This window comes from Ornithodoros turicata, chromosome 3 (genome assembly GCF_037126465.1).
Source record: "Ornithodoros turicata isolate Travis chromosome 3, ASM3712646v1, whole genome shotgun sequence".
NCBI lineage: Eukaryota > Metazoa > Arthropoda > Arachnida > Ixodida > Argasidae > Ornithodoros > Ornithodoros turicata.
The window spans coordinates 38,017,457-38,035,067 of record NC_088203.1 but is presented as its reverse complement, the minus strand read 5'-3'; the positions used below and the strand labels follow the sequence as shown (position 1 = coordinate 38,035,067).

General features: G+C 44.3%; 1 long non-coding RNA gene and 1 pseudogene across 1 annotated transcript; both read left to right on the top strand.

Moving 5' to 3' along the window:
• The window catches only part of LOC135389332 (uncharacterized), a 46,377-nt pseudogene that overhangs the window by 15,311 nt on the left and 13,455 nt on the right, over window positions 1-17,611 (top strand).
• Window positions 18-676, top strand: LOC135388408 (uncharacterized). The gene is made up of 3 exons (XR_010421347.1): window positions 18-264; window positions 337-508; window positions 627-676. It is a non-coding gene; the product is annotated as an uncharacterized LOC135388408 (long non-coding RNA).

Here is a 17,611-nt window from a genome sequence, read left to right as displayed (position 1 = left end):
CTGTAGCAATTGCTGAGTGTTTTATTCATGTGTGTTGCACAACCAGAACCACATGTTTCTCCCAATCTGTTCTGTTTTTTTTCTCATTATATGCATAATGTTCAGTCAGTCGATTTTAACATTCACATATAGTTCCATCTGCAGGAGGACAAAAACAAACAGCAAAAACAAGGCAAGACTAGGAAGAAATTATATTCTGCTATACTCAAAAAGCATGTGGCCCAAATGAGAAAGAAAAATGAGGAGGCCCTTTCAGACTGTAATGTAGGTATTGGATAACAAAACAGTTGCTAATATGGCCTTGTTGATTTTTGTAAATATTTGTTGCCTCACTAGGCTACAGGGAACCAAGATTGTAATGAGCCACCCGAGATGGAAGGAAGTGACAGTGATGTTGACATTCATGACACAGTAGAAGTGTTGTCCAGTTCGTCTTCCAAGAGAGATTGCACCTGCTTATCCACCGTGTCACAGTCTATGGAAGAGTGCCACAAGAAGTTGACAGACAGTACACATACATTAGAATTTATTTATTTATTGCTTTTATTTTCATGCTCTATGTTATTTCCATTTGTTATATGCTGCATGTATTCTTGCAGTTAATCCTGCTGCTCTTTCATTTGCAGTAGAAAAAACGCTTGATCAAGTGGTGCAAGAGTTGCACAAATGGGCAAACATTGAGCAGCAGCCTTTGCTGATAGATGGTAATATGCAGTATATAAGTCTTGTCAGGAGGCTAAACATGTGAAGTAATCATGGGGCACATAATGGGGAGCTAGGTAGCCTCTTGATTCTTTCCACATTCAATTTTCAAAAGAAAAAGCAATAGTATATTTGGATTTCACATTTATTGAGTTTATCTTTCAGAACAAGGCCGCAAGCAGTCTGAAGATAACAATGGTAACTTGAAGTGCTATTGTTGTTTTTGTGAAACTAAGGATTGGGCAGCGGTTTTTCTTTTACACAGACTGCACACAGCGAGATGACTTCCTTGACTGGGATCAGGTATTCGATACGGACAACCTGTATCACGATGAGCTACTTGTCAGTGAACATTCAGCACCACTCGAGTCACAGACAGAGGTTGTAGCACATGGGACATCGACACCTAATGTCAATGAACATCGAGAAATTTCAAGGAATGTTGATCCACATGGCGGAGAAAGTGAGTGTGATCTACATTAGTGTTCCATGCGGCTGTTTTATAACTTCATTGGTTGTTTGACCAGTAAGCAAGGGTGCTATTCTCCCTTAATAACTTCTCAACGCACATTTCTTGTATCTCATGATCTTGATTCCTTAACAGGAAACATGGCAGGAGGTCCCGAGTTGCTAGGTAACGGTAAGTCACCTCTTCAATTACTCTTTTCGGAGTTTTCACAGAAGAATTACATCGTGCACAAAGCATTTTAATGAAGTGTTGTTCACTGCAGGCTAAATAAATTCTGTTGTTATATTCTCGTGCAGAAGTGCAGACTGACCTGAGTGCTCTTTCAGCAGTGTCAGCTGACCCCAAGCCGTTCACGTTACTCGATCACACTCGTGTAAGTGCATCGAAATATGCTAAAGCAATGTCTGTCAATGCAACTTATGCATTGCTTTCCATATGATAGTATCACCTGAAAGATGGAGTCATAGTTTCGCCGAACCTTCTCCACCACCTACATAAACTAAAGGAGCCAAGAAAGGTCATAAGAGTGACTGCGCAAGCCATATGGGGAAATGATACCCTGTCTGAGAGGACGTTCAGTGGGAAACTGGCCCCAAAAGACAAAAAGGGAGGTCACAAGGAGCCACGGAAGGGGCTTACACCTCATAAAGTTGGAGTCATTGCTGGTAGGTTGTTCATCTAGTTTGAATTACCTGGGAGCAGGGGCCACCTGAATTACCAGGTGTACGGTAAATGATGGTGTGCAGATGAGCGGGAAATGGCAGAATTTGTGTCAAGTGTCCCCTATATCGTGGGGTCTGCTGTGTCTCCACATAGATACTGCCTTCAGCTACTTAATTATAACTGCAATATCATCAATGTGGATATGGCCAGCAGCTAGTGTATGCATGTGAGCCTGTGGTTATGCGCAAGTGCAAAGCACACTACTGCTGCATCACAGTGAAAGCAGCACATATATGATTATGCCAGCCCTTATTTTAAGCACAGTGAGTGCTCTTCCATTGACTTTTATTCAGTTTAAAATGTTAGTAGCAAAAAATCCCCTTGACATTAAGTGGGCTTCATTTTGGATTGTGACGTACTGTACGAAGGTTGTTTGAAAGAATACTTCAAACAATAACTAAGACAGTGTTTTGTTTTCTTCCTCTTTATCTTTTTTTAGCAACTGTGATGTACTGGGCGGATATCCACAAGGACATGATAGCTGAAAGGAATGTGGATGTGCCAGCAGTGTTCAATCAACTCCCCACCATATTGTCAGCAAAGACTGAAGACGCCAGAAACACTGCAAAGCGAAAGCTAGAGATGTAACGTATTTGGAGCCATGTGTGCTTGTTGAAAGTGCCTGTATAGTGCCTGTGTCTAGTCAGACAATGTTTTTCTATGCATTTTGTTGTAGCTTGCGTGACTACTACAAACGGACAAGAGTTTAGAGAACATGACAGTCTTGCATTTTTTTATCAGAGCATTCCCCTAGGAGCAAATGGGAGAGGACAAAATGAACAGATGACTGGCATCCCAACAACTTCTTTTTAACTCTTATAATGGGAAGACGGTTAGGAGCAACTTCTTTGAAATGTTAAAAACAAGACTTTCGTGCACAGTGTGCACTTCACGAGGTGAGTAGTTATACACATAGCATGTAAATATACTGGTTGAAAGAAATTCCCTTTCTTCTGGTAGATATACATGCTGTGTGTATGGCTACTCTATAACCTCATGAAGTGCACACTCTGCACGGAAATCTTGTTTTTAACGTTTAAAAAAAGTTGCTCCTAACTGTCTTCCCGTTATTGTTGCAGACTGGTAGAAAATTCAGTGAACTTGTAAGCAAGTGTCACAGGATGAGAGCGGCAAATATTTTGAACAGAGACCCAGAAGAAGAGCAGTTTCTGTTCGAAATATCGGCAGCTCTCGTCCTGAGGCACTTGGCTTCACTTCATATCCCCGTTGTTGTAATACATAGAAACACTGATTTTTTACACTGCCTTGTTATCGGTTCTGCTTTGTCCGCTCTTGTTGGCCACTTGGGGCATGCTCTGATAATGAAATACTCCAGTGCTGCATTCCACAAACTCTTATCCCGAGCTCTACCTAGTGTCCTGAACATTTCAGTTTCTTGTTCTTTACATCCGAATTGGCAGCAGCAGGACCTGCTCTTATGCTCATATTTTCGGGGCTATTTCCTTTTGCAGATAAACACATTTTGCTTGTAGAATGTTTCTTACTTGCCGCACGAGCTTCTGGGGGCACAAAAATTAACAACGCTATACTCTGTAATAAAAATAACTGCGCGACGCAAACTTCGGTCTCCAGGCATTTGCAGCAGTGTACACCAGTGTTGACATGGCGGCCTGTGGAAAGTTGTGTCCAGGTGCCACCACAGGTCTACTCCAAATGCAAAAGGCACAATATCCATCCAACCATAACAAACTCATGTTCATGACAGTATGACCAAAATACTGAACCAAACTAATATGCCTAGCTTGCAAAGCAGAGCGTGAAGTATTAAAGTTTTCTGTTTGTTTCAGCCATATAAATTTGTTCTCACATGCCACGAAAAGCTTGTGTTTAGCAAGGAATCGCAATGATACTGAAATGTGTAGCATTACATAGCCCAACACGCACATAGAATTGTGAGCCCTTTTGTTAATGGTATATTAACTAGTATCCTGTTTTTTAGCAAAGCGTTGGCAATATTTGTCTGTTGGATTTGATTACATAAATGTGTTATCACACGCCACAGGAAGCAGTTTGCAGGGAAGACGCCAAGCGATTGTTTGTGTGGGCTAAGTGTATCCTCGCCTTTCCTGTGTAGAATCACAAGGATACTGAACTTTCATGTCATTTTCATTTTATTAATCCTTAAGTACTCGTCATGGTGCATTACAGTGTGCAGCATCATTTAGCCCAACACATACTTGTGAGCCATATTTGATTCCTCTTAGGTTAGCGAAGTGTGCTTAAAAGTAAAACATTGTGCCAAAATAAATGTCGCATTCCCACAGTTCTCTGGGTTGTTTTAATTATAACACCTGCAGCCTGCAAGCCAGGTTCCATAGGGAAACCGACTGCAAAAGGTTTCAGAAGTGGACCCATATTCAAGTGGGTTCCAATGCGGAACCCCATTCAAGTGGTTTCCAAAGCGGAACTAGATTAAAGTGGTTTCCAAAGCGGAACTAGATTCAAGTGGTTACCAAAGTGGAACCACATTCAAGTGGTTTTCAAAGTGGAACGAGATTAAAGTGGTTTTCAAAGTGGACTTTTGTTTCATAAACAACTTGCAAGTGGTCCCACTTGGGAAAAATTTCCACCTGGGGTAGTACGCTCCAACGAAGGCACGCATATTCAGCCGGCCATACAGCCGGCACACGCATTATTCAACAAGCGCACGAGCACAAGGTTCAGGCGGCACACATGTTATTCAGCGGGCACAAAGCAGTTTGATACCAACGTGACGGCTTTGTACCTGCTGAAATTTGGGGATGAGGATCGCTGTGCTTGCTATTTGATAACCTTTACGGCTTCTTCCAGACGGTTACGGCTGTGTACCGGCTGCACTTTCTGAGGGAACTTTTTTAACTGGCACATGTCCGTCACAGGATTTAGAGTGTATGTTGGAGGAAAAGACACCTATTTCGTCGAATCTTTCAACAACGTATTCCTTATATATATAGACAAGAGGATACATTACAAGGACGAGACCTACAAAATGCGTCAAGGACTTGCGGTTCTTGATTGGAACGAAAATGTCAATAGATCCTACAGATTGCGGCACTCTCTTGAGGACAGCCGCCGACCCAACCGAAATCGTGAGAAGGTTGGCCAACAAAATTTACAAGTAAGTTGTACCTGCAAATATCAAAGCTTGTGTTGTTTATCCTCTGTTCGTCTATCGTAGTTATTCACGCAGCACCAAAAAACGTCGATATTTTCTTCACAGATTCGTACAAAGACTTATGGACATGATCATCAGCGTCCAAAATAAGGACAACGCCGCATGAATAAACGACCGGCTCTGGGTGAAAACGTCCTCAGCTATGAATAAATGCCCTTTATGATGTGCAGCCAACACAATGACAATGCGACAACATTGAATATTCGTGTGAGGGCAGTAATACCAGAACAAAATGCCGAGGTTCTTCATTTAGGAATTGGCAATTTCTACACCGTGTTCACTTCGGTGCTCAACGTAGGTGAGAATGCATGCGGTCTAGGTCTGCCTTATTAGGTAGACAGATACAAAAAGAAAAAAAAAAGAAAAGAAATAAAGACAGCGACCTGCGTAGATCGCAATTGCGGCCGGCCACTCCACAACACTTCATTTCGTCACCCCTTTCGAATGCCGTTGCAAAGCAACCATTTGTGTGTCTCGAGACGTATGTAAATCCCTGTGATCTAAAATGGTTGCGTTATATACTTTAGAAAGGTGAACAGACAGTAACGCGAGAGGAGACAAGCGACACCTGTCGTGTCACTGTCTGGTCTGCCTCTCTGAAGTATAGCGCAACTATGGAACCTCTTTCTCTACTAAGTAACGAAACCTTGTAGCATTGGAATAAATAAATAAATAAATAAAGATGTAAATAAATAAACCATTTTAGATCATGCATTAGCAGCTAGCTCATACCAAAGCTCTGCCTAATTAGTATCATTATCATCATCTATCTGGGGGATTTTTGATATATACTGTTGGCTGAGTGCGCAGGTTGAGTGTTACGGCTCATTCAGGACTATTACTGAGTTCGAAATTAATTTTTGCTTCCGTGGATGAAGAACGAACTTTCTACATGTGGGTCCTGCGACCCACATGTAGAACCTGTGTCGAAACCTGGGGCCCTATCCTGGTCAAAGTAATCTACTTCGATTACTTGAAATTTATTCTGTCATTGGTGCACAATCTAAAAAGGCGTGAATATTAAAAGTGGTTGACATCTTCTATCAACCAATCGCCCCACGTATTATCTTGGAAAACGACCCGCCTTATCGGTGTTTCCTCCTGAGAATCCGAAGACCACACCTATGATCTGCCTGCCCTGCCTTGTTGCTTCGGTTCTTAGGTGTCGGAAACAGAAAACTCTACCGGCGTAAAACTGAATTTCGTGGAAAATGCGTGGAAAAGCACGCTCGTAATTTCCTTTTTTGCTGTTTGTCATTTTACTTGACGTACAGGTGTGCAAGACGGCAATGTTTGTGTGACACCGTGATTGTACTTTGCATTTATAATGCGGCATATGCATATGTGAGATGGCGCTGATGGCAGGCAACAAAACGATAAAAGCGCGAAGGATCATCGCAAAGGGTCGAACGTACAGTGTGGCGCGAGCCGTAAACGCGCTTATGAGAAATCGGTTCGTGCTTTAAATCTTGAGCTTTATTTATGAGCTTTACTTTATATTTTTCTGTGTGTTCGTGTGCTCGATATGCGAAATGATAATTCGCATTTCAATATGCTTCTTTTGCTCGTGAGCTGTGGGGGTGGTAATGATACCGCAAATGAGCATTGATAGTTTTACTCAAGATTCAGTGAACTTTGATCGATGAGTTTTTCGTGTGCACACTACTACGTTGCAATAACATTGATTGTACGACGTACGGTTGGACGACGCTTCGAAAAGCCCGCCGCTTTCACGCATACGATGCCGCGATCGGCGCAGAGAAACGGTGTTACGCGGTGATTTTTTCTCATTATTAAACACAAACGAAGAAAGACATGATTTTTTTGTTGTGACGAGCACATTCAGACTTTATACAACACAATAAACGGAAATGCACATGCGGACCCATCACGAAACCCATCGCCGCTCAAAGTAATCGACCCTCTTTCGCTAGATTACTTTTCAGCTTTGAAACTAATCTTTTACGTCATTGTTACGTCAAAATGACGTAGGGTCACGGTCCGAGATTAGGGCCGAGAGGCTGCGAAGGAAAACTAGGTATAAATTTCAATTGAAACGGGCGGGATTTAAGGGCGGAGTATTTCGTGGCAGCCCCGCCCTACAGCTTGTGACGTAAAGTAATCGAGGTCGATTACTTTTGACGAGGATAGGGCCCCAGATCTGATACCTGAAGCACACGTGGGCCCTCTCAGTGTCTAGTATCATTCGAAGCAAGCACACGTGAAATTAATTCGTTTTTGTTGTTCCTGACGAAGGTTGAAGCTGAACTGGAGTGTAGAAATAAGTGAATATGTCTATTTACATCTAGGGACACCAAGTGACAAGCAAGTTGAGGAGCTCAGGAAAAGGAAGCGGCCGGGGCTAATGGCGCATATTCTATTAGAAGAACTGGGTCAGGGCAAAAACTGGCAGAAGCGGGGCATGCGTTGGATAGATGGAGCAGGGGCAAAAACGTTGCTCCAAGGAGCAATAGTTTTTGACCGAACGATTGCCTCCCCAAGTAGCACAATGTACTGAAAGTCGAGTGCAGTAGGGGCGGACGGGTAGGTGGAAGGCCTTGAACGGACTAGTGAAACAACAAACGTTGATGAGACACATACCGTCCACCCCTGTTGCACTCGACTTTCAGTACATTGTGCTGCTTGGGTCAGCGGAACACGACAGAGAAGAGGAGGCATGCGCGCGATAAGTGATGTTCGAGCTCTCTTATCTTTTTACTTTCTTTTTGTGTCGCGCGGGTAGTCGTGCATCTCGCACAGTATAAACACTGTGCCATGCCACTTCACGTGACCAAAGCAAACACGAGACAGCACGCGGGTCACGTGCTATGCACAGCGCGCGCTTCGTACCTTGAATTATACTTGAATGCTAGCATTCCATTGACAAAGCAAACCCGTGCGACCCGCTGGGATCATGCACGAAACCCTACCGTGCGCGGGATGAAAATTGCTCTCCCAATTGAATTCGTCATAGAACAAGGGGACGCATCCTCTCTCAAGCCTTCATCTCAGCATAGCACATATTTTATTCATGCTGCTTGTGTCGCGTGCTTACGGTCCCCGACTTCTCATACTTTATGGCCAGAGACAGTCGTTCTGAGGTAACAGAAATTCATGGGAAATAGCACACTTATAGATGAGCTGCGCCCCTGCGTCACTGATAACGTAACGCCACCCCGCAAAGCATGCTGGGGGGCACTGTCAGCTTTATCAGCCTGTAGTCCAAGCGTTTTCCAGCTTCTTCCAAACCACAGCAATATATAACCTCGAACCGATCTTCTCGTTACGTCAGATGTTTGTAAATAGAGGGTCGTCTAATGGGGTTAGCGTCACCAGGAGCCTCATTATATATAGTTGTCAGAAGGAATGCTGAAGGGCACACTGTAAATGAATTCCAGGGTAGTATTAATAGTAAATTGTAGTAAATGTAGTAAATTCCAGTAGGGCTTCCAGTTATGTCTCGAGATTCTTGGGTGACTTTGGGGTGAAGAAGCTGTGCGAAGAATTTTAAAACCACTTGGCATACACACAGCCTTTAAACCCATCAAAACACTGTATAATATTTTATGTCACCCCAAAGACCCTGTGCCCCACATGGAAGAATCTGGTGTTGTATATAGTTTGGAATGCGAACAATGCAGTGCCTGCTACGTGGGAGAAACTGGAAGAAAGAAAGCCACGAGACTGAAAGAACATGAGCAACAGATATCAAAACCACCGGCAGTGAATCACCGCACAGAACTTGTCGAGCACGTGCTAAAAACAGGTCATTCTTTTGACTTTCACAATGCAAAGACCGTGGCACACGAGCATAGATAGGGCATAAGAAAATTTTTGGAATCTTGGCACATTCACCGTAATGATAACGCATGTAACAGTCACAAAGGCCCACTACCTGATTGCTACAAGGTCATGACTAAGCTATAAGTAGAACTCGGATGGCGTACTGTTTCTTGTTTCATTCTGATGATGATGCCCGAACAGGCATCGAAACGTCATATTACATTTTGTTTCATTGTTACGTCAAGCCAGTGTGTGTAAGTTTTTTCTCATGCGGTAGTATGGTATATGCGCGCCATTCTATGGTGTCCGTTTGGTGTGATGAACTCTCCCATACGACTTTCCATCTCACGCATTCGTTCACCGTGCCCACACTGACATCCTCGCTTATCATCCTACCTGCAAAACATCCCGCCGGGGGCGCAGAACGCAAGGCGCCGCTGAAGCCCCTATAGGCGCCGCCTCTGCGGTTGCGTGAGACCTATATAGCAGCAGCTGAGGCGAATAGCGACAATTTAGGCCATCTTAGGAAGTGTACATCTTCTTAAGAGCTTTGTGCATGCCTTTACGTTGCCCGAGCATGGGCGAGACACGCCAAAGCTGCAGTGATGAGGACCCCGCAGGAGACCCAGTAGGCGAGCTGAAATACACAGCTCTGCCTGTGTATTGTCATCATCCTTGCATTAAATTTCGTCAGTTGAGAGTAAGCTGTTTCTGTTGTCGTGTCTCCTACTTTGTCCGACATCCCCCTTGGCAGCCTAAACTAGTAATATTGTCATCAAGCAGGGGGAGGGGGGGATACATATGCAGCAACTACTATAGGACTACCTTAACAGCTCTATCACCGTCGTTGATTTGATGCTGCCGTAACTTGCATCATATCTGCATTTGTTTTTTTCTGTTTCGGCTCGTTGGAACATTAAAATTCGAGGATATGGATATCATAAGGCACGCGCGTGCTAGATGCATTTTTAAAAGTGGAATGGGTTTGAACCCATGAACCCACATATCAGCATCCGTCCCATAACGCTTGGTTACGACATGTGACAGCACTTTTGCCGGAGCGATTCCATCCCCTAGTCAGCCTTCATTTTTCGCGAGAAAAGATAAGTGGAATAAGTGTTGGTAACTTTGTAGGCAGCATGTATCCGCATGGATTTGTTGGCCTGTTACCCTATGCGGAGACCAGCGACGCAGATAATTATATTACAATGTTCACCTGCTCGATCGTTTTCTGGAATCTGGATCGGACAAGCGTGTTTGAGATCAAACCGTTGGTTTTGCGTTTCATCAACTCACCTTCGTATCTGTACACACGTGGATGTAAAGTTCTGCATCACTGTATTGATGATGCTAACATAGACGCGATGAAGCTGCTGCTTCCACATTCATACATCGATGCCACAGACGAGAATGGAATGTCAGCTCTTGGCGTATCATGCAGTAGATGCCCAGAGAGGCAGCAGGAAGCGACACGGTTGCTTTACCAGTGGAAGTGAAGTGAACAAATGAGACAGCTTGAAAGCGTACCCTCGGACTAACTTTTTTTGTCTTGCTTCCTTATCGGTTTTAGATACACTCGAAGAAGACACAACGTGTTACGCGAAACACGAATAAAGGTGCTGGTTATAACAGTTATAGCACTGTTCCCTTGTCATTTCCTTACCATGACTGACAACTTTACAGCATACCTAACGGGACCCTTTTTTTTTTCTTTTCTTCCTCACATAATTGGATGACTTCCCCTCTTCCTGTAAAGTACGTTTAAAGGAGTACATAGCGCCATCCAAAATATTTTCTGCTTAATACGTCTGATAAGTGTATGTCCGTTAGTTTGTCGAATGCTACAAAAAGCTTTAATGTGCATGCAATTTCCCATGCAAAAAAAAAGAAGAAAAAAGAAAACGAAATGTACGCAAGAACAGCCGCGCTTTCACACTCGGAGGTGTAACGACGTGGAAAAGGACAATGCACACGTGACTGGTTAATGCACCTTGTCAGCGCGTTCCCATTAACTGGTCAGTCGAGTGCAGCGCCTGTTTTTTAGTGCGTTAGCATTAGGAGTGTCAAAATGGGAAAATCTGCATGTGTGTGTGTGTGTGTCCGTGTATCAGACGATGAAACCTCACCCAGGCAGAGATATAAATGGACATTTAAACAGGATATAAGTGGGTGAATGTAAATGAAGCTAAATGATTTGAAATTAAACTGGTCGAAGGTAACGAAGAGTAAGAGGTAAGAGTACCTGAACGTAATTGAAAGTAATTAAAAACAAAGCAAGAACATTGAGTATTAAGGTAATGAAGAATATATATGTCATTAAGAGAATGATTCAATGAAATTAAGGATTCACAGAGGTAACCACAGGTTATCGGGGGTAATTAAATGTAATTCACATAAATTAAAGCGGAACTGAGAGCAATTAAGGTAAGGAAATGCAATTAAAGGGAACTGAATGAAATTTAAGACTACTGCAGGTGGCCTTCGGTAATTAAAGGGTAATTACAGGGTAACTCAAAGTAATTGAGGCTAATTAAAGGCTAATTAAATAGACTTAAATATAGTACTTGAAAGTGTCGAATCGAAAGCCAAATACAAATAGGATGGGTAGAAATCCAGCGAACCGGTAGAGATGTAGGAAGGGAGTTGCCTCAGGACAGAAGCCGCCGATATTTCGAACAGAGACTGTTCTTCTTCTGGGCGAAGAAGAAGAACAGTGTCTGTTCGAAATATCGGCGGCTTCTGTCCTGAGGCAACTCCCTTCCTAAATACAAATAGGAGATGGACAACCGGAAGTCAGGTTAGACTGGAAGTGTTGAACCTGAAGCCGAGTTGAACGGGCAGTGGATACCGGAAGTCAAGTATAGACGGGAAGCGGAAAACCGGAAGTCGGTTTTAGTCGGGAATTGGATAACCGGAAGTTGGGTTAAGACCGGTTGTGGATATCCGTATGTCAGGTATGGAGCAGTGAAGGCTCTTATTGCTAACACATTTCTCTCGCATTTACCGTTAAATTACCACCGATTTTTTTTGTTTTTGCTTTGAGGGCTTTCTTCTTTTATAGCCGTTAAACCTCCTCCCTCGGGGGGATTCGTGATTGAAAGGGTGACCATGCGCATGGAGGATTACCTTGTCCCGCCGTGTAGTTTCCCTGGGAGCTGTGCTTCTTCAGAGCCCTAAACAGCTCACTGGCAGGCGAGAGCTGTGTAGCAGACGACGTTTCTCTCAACCAGTCAGCAAACGCTGACAGTATGACGTCAGCGCAAGGCCGGAGGATGGTTACGCTCTCCATCAATGTAGCGCACGGTCGCTTTTTGCGGCGCCCACTAAATTCCTTTTCTGCGGTAACTTTGTCTCTGCGGGCTGACTTATTATCATTGTGCATATTACTGGTATGCTTAACAGTTGTACAGAAAGAAAACAGGGAGTTGAAAATAGTTTCTGTGCTGCTTCAAAACACAGGCTGATCCCAGTGACATGACTGGGGATATATGAGGAAATCCCATCCATGTGCACAACGTAGCCTCAGCGTGTCCCTACAATGAAGAAATGAGGCACCCATCTACGTCTCAGAAAGGTTCCATGGATGTCTTTTAATAATGTGAATGGGACGTGAGCGAGTGAATAGGTTGTGCGGAAAAGATTCATCTGCTCGTAACCACCACCACGTTTGTGCTGTCCCTTTGACAGTGTACTATATTGTAAAGTCCACAAGGGTGTCTGACACATTCTTTTTTAGGAACATGACAAATTTCAAAGTTTATTGCTCCTCCTGACAAAACACAAATTACATTGTGATGATGAGGTGGGGAGACTTTCTACTCTAGGAATTGAACAGTACCTCATAGGTAGGGGGTCTAATATGCGTTATGACGATGATGAGAGATGACTGTGATGATCGGAGTGGCGTTGGCGATCCTGACCATGATTGGTGGGAATGTCCCAGGGCGCTGTCGGGGTCAGAATGAGTCCTTTAGGTCAGTCGCCTCAAAAGACCCAACTACATGACGTAATGCCGGCCTGGAGTGGGTCGCGGTGTCCCAAAGGGCCGATGATGCGCGACAAGTTGAAGGGTGGCAGGCTGGGATTGTGTACGTCTCTCGTTGATATAAAATGAAGAAAAAAATAGCATAGGCTCTTTGGCTGAACGTTGAACATATGTTTATGAGTCCCAAACGTCGCCACACCAGCATTGGACAGCTGTTTCGGCCTCATTGGGCCTTCATCAGCAATGCGCATTGCTGATCAAGGGCCAATAAGGCCGAAACAGCTGTCCAATGCTGGTGTGGCGACGTTTGGGACTTATAAACTCTCGTTTATATAAGTCTGACAGCGGAGGAGTATACGCTCTACGTTAGCAAGGTAAGCTCGGACGTAGCCCGTGGATGAGCGACTTTAGGGGATGAGGAAGCCTAGCAGGCAGCCTGTATGGCAGAGTTGGGTCTACACTTCGCAAAGAGGACCTGGTTGGAATGTCGCGTTGCCACTGTAGGGTAGATCAGGAATCAGACAAATGCTTGAGGGGGAATCTTCTGTACCCTCTCGAAAGTATAATGGGCGTAGAAGGCAGCTGTTGATGTGCAGCGGCAGCGTCGGCCTCGTGGTTCCCAGTTATTCCGCAATGCCCTGGAACCCACTGAAAGGCAACGGAGTGAGAGCGTTCTTGGAGAGACTTCAGGGCGCACAGGATATCTATCGCCACTGAAGATAGGGAACCGCGGATGCGCATGTTTTTAATGCACAGGAGAGCTGCTTTGCAGTCGGTATAAATGACTCGTGGCCGAGGTTCATAGCCTGGCGCATATGTCAAGAATAGCAGGATAGCACAAAACTCAGCGGATGTCGATGAGGTGCGGTGAGACAGACGACATCCACGTGTAACGGACTCCTGCAGAATGGCAAAGGCTGAAGATGAAGAGTCCCTGGCCGACGATCCATCCGTGTATACATCGGTACCGTTGCAGTATTGAGTCTCAATGAAGTCAAACGTAAGTTTTCTAAGGATAACATCAGGATAGCTGTTTTTGTTGTTGTTGTTCTTGAAGCCGGGTATAGAGACAGTGACAGGAGACGATGGCAAAGTCCATGGAGGCACATTTTGCTGCAGTCGGATCGACTATGAATATGAGGTCTGGATGATGTTATAGAACCATAAACCGTCGCGGGTATGCTGCCGCGGGAGCTTGTATTACACTAGCCACTTGAGAGGGAGTATTTGCAACAAAACAACTCGACCCTGAAAGGTGTTTTGAATACAATACTCCCCTTTTTGAGCGGAGTTTTTGTTTCTAAACTCCCACTAAAAGAATGTTTCGCGATGAATACACCTAATTAAAACGTGTTTTAGAAAACACCCTGGATTCGGGTGTAAAGACAACACCGAAAAGGTCTGCACCATGGGACAAGCCATTTACACAAACAAAAAAAAAGTTTTTACAGTGTTTACAAAAGTTTACAGTGTACAAACGCGACTGGGTTGTCTTGAGAAGAACCGGTAAGAGTTGTTTTGCGCCGGGCGCAAGGAGAGGGGAGTTTTGAGAACGGGTAGAAAGGCGGCAGGTACCAACGCGAATGGGTAGCTTCGAAATACAGCCATAAACCCTAATTTGTTTTATAAATCCGTCGGAGGCATCCATTGTAACACGTAAAATAGACAGGATACAATTGGGGTAGGTGAGATCCTCCTAGAAAATGTCCCCGGAGGAAACGCCCCCCAGCAAAAAAGGCCCCTGGCGAAGAAGTCTCCTCAAAAATGCACCTCACAAAAATCGCTTCGTGCCTGCTGCTTTATTAGTGCACCAACAAGAAGACGCCAGTGATTGTTTTTGGGCACCTAAACAAAAATAAAGTTATTATTATTATTATTATCGGTTTGTACTTGTTGGCAATTGTTGGCAAAGGAGTTTTCAATAGCGTGTGCACAGTGCATTCACTAAAGTACCGAGAATTGTGCACTAAAAGCTCCTGAAATATGCATGCAACTAAGAATAAAGAAATTCGTACGAAGTGAACGGTCGTTGCGTTATATTCGGGCTCCGTGCTTGTGCAGTTCATCCGCCATTTATCTGGCTTTGATTAGTAATACAAAAATTGTTGCCGTCGACCTGTAATACCCGATGGCTTTCTAAACAAGAGATGAGCGGGACCGATTGGCGCATGACAACAGTGAACACGTCGACCTTTGAACATTTAAACATAATTAATCGCATGATAGAAGGTTTAAAGTTCTACGTTCCCTGTCTGTTTCAGTGTTGCTTCCCTCGTTCTTTCCGATGACTTTCTAAACCTGCCATTGCGTCCGATTTTTACCCGACTGGTATTAGAAAAATCCTAGACCACGATCCTACCAAAATCTATGAGCAAATCCTACATGGCCTGTTTGTATAGTATTAGGTGCCTTCAATGCCATCAGGAACGGAGCGGTTCGGTCTCGCTGATCTCGCGAGTGAATTCGTGCAAAGATCATTCGCGTTGAGGAAGAACGCAGCTGTGGACAACGTTCCTGATGACTTACAAACGGAACTGATTGATCTGCACCGATGAGAACCAGTTCGCTGAAATTGGTCGCTTCGTTTTAATCTTACGTTGGACGAAATATACTGAAGATACGTCCGTTATTGATAACAATAATAAATCGAATCTATACATCTGTATTTCTCCATGGCTCAATGCGGCCCGCGGGCAGGAATGAGTTTGCCACCCCCGATATAGAGACGAGTAATGTTTCCCACCATCGTAATTATAGTATTTATACCGGTGTCTGTACACGGCATACTTTCGGATGAACGAAGAACAACGAACACAATCAAGAACACGGACAGGCAATAGTATAGCATCCCATCCCTATAGGCGAATGTTGAAGAGGGGACTGATTTTCGTGACATCTGTATTCCTCCATGGCTCAATGCGGCCCGCGGATTGGTATGAGTTGGACACCCCCGATATAGAGGCGAATAATGTTTCCCACCATCGTAATTATAGTATTTATACCGGTGTCTGTACACGGCTAACTTTCCGATGAACGAAGAACAACGAACACAATCAAGAACGCGGACAGGCAATAGTATAGCATCCCATCCCTATAGGCGAATGTTGAAGAGGGGACTGATTTTCGTGACATCTGTATTCCTCCATGGCTCAATGCGGCCCGCGGATTGGTATGAGTTGGACACCCCCGATATAGAGGCGAATAATGTTTCCCACCATCGTAATTATAGTATTTATACCGGTGTCTGTACACTGCTAACTTTCCGATGAACGAAGAACAACGAACACAATCAAGAACGCGGACAGGCAATAGTATAGCATCCCATCCCTATAGGCGAATGTTGAAGAGGGGACTGATTTTCGTGACATCCGTATTCCTCCATGGCTCAATGCGGCCCGCGGATTGGTATGAGTTCGACACCCCCGATATAGAGGCGAATAATGTTTCCCACCATCGTAATTATAGTATTTATACCGGTGTCTGTACACGGCTAACTTTCCGATGAACGAAGAACAACGAACACAATCAAGAACGCGGACAGGCAATAGTATAGCATCCCATCCCTATAGGCGAATGTTAAAGAGGGGACTGATTTTCGTGACATCTGTATTCCTCCATGGCTCAATGCGGCCCGCGGATTGGTATGAGTTGGACACCCCCGATATAGAGGCGAATAATGTTTCCCACCATCGTAATTATAGTATTTATACCGGTGTCTGTACACTGCTAACTTTCCGATGAACGAAGAACAACGAACACAATCAAGGATGCGGACAGGCAATAGTATAGTATCCCATCCTTATAGGCGAATGTTGAAGAGGGGACTGATTTTCGTGACATCCGTATTCCTCCATGGCTCAATGCGGCCCGCGGATTGGTATGAGTTGGACACCCCCGATATAGAGGCGAATAATGTTTCCCACCATCGTAATTATAGTATTTATACCGGTGTCTGTACACGGCTAACTTTCCGATTAACGAAGAACAACGAACACAATCAAGAACGCGGACAGGCAATAGTATAGCATCCCATCCCTATAGGCGAATGTTAAAGAGGGGACTGATTTTCGTGACATCTGTATTCCTCCATGGCTCAATGCGGCCCGCGGATTGGTATGAGTTGGACACCCCCGATATAGAGGCGAATAATGTTTCCCACCATCGTAATTATAGTATTTATACCGGTGTCTGTACACTGCTAACTTTCCGATGAACGAAGAACAACGAACACAATCAAGGATGCGGACAGGCAATAGTATAGCATCCCATCCTTATAGGCGAATGTTGAAGAGGGGACTGATTTTCGTGACATCCGTATTCCTCCATGGCTCAATGCGGCCCGCGGATTGGTATGAGTTGGACACCCCCGATATAGAGGCGAATAATGTTTCCCACCATCGTAATTATAGTATTTATACCGGTGTCTGTACACTGCTAACTTTCCGATGAACGAAGAACAACGAACACAATCAAGGATGCGGACAGGCAATAGTATAGCATCCCATCCTTATAGGCGAATGTTGAAGAGGGGACTGATTTTCGTGACATCCGTATTCCTCCATGGCTCAATGCGGCCCGCGGATTGGTATGAGTTGGACACCCCCGATATAGAGGCGAATAATGTTTCCCACCATCGTAATTATAGTATTTATACCGGTGTCTGTACACGGCTAACTTTCCGATGAACGAAGAACAACGAACACAATCAAGAACGCGGACAGGCAATAGTATAGCATCCCATCCCTATAGGCGAATGTTGAAGAGGGGACTGATT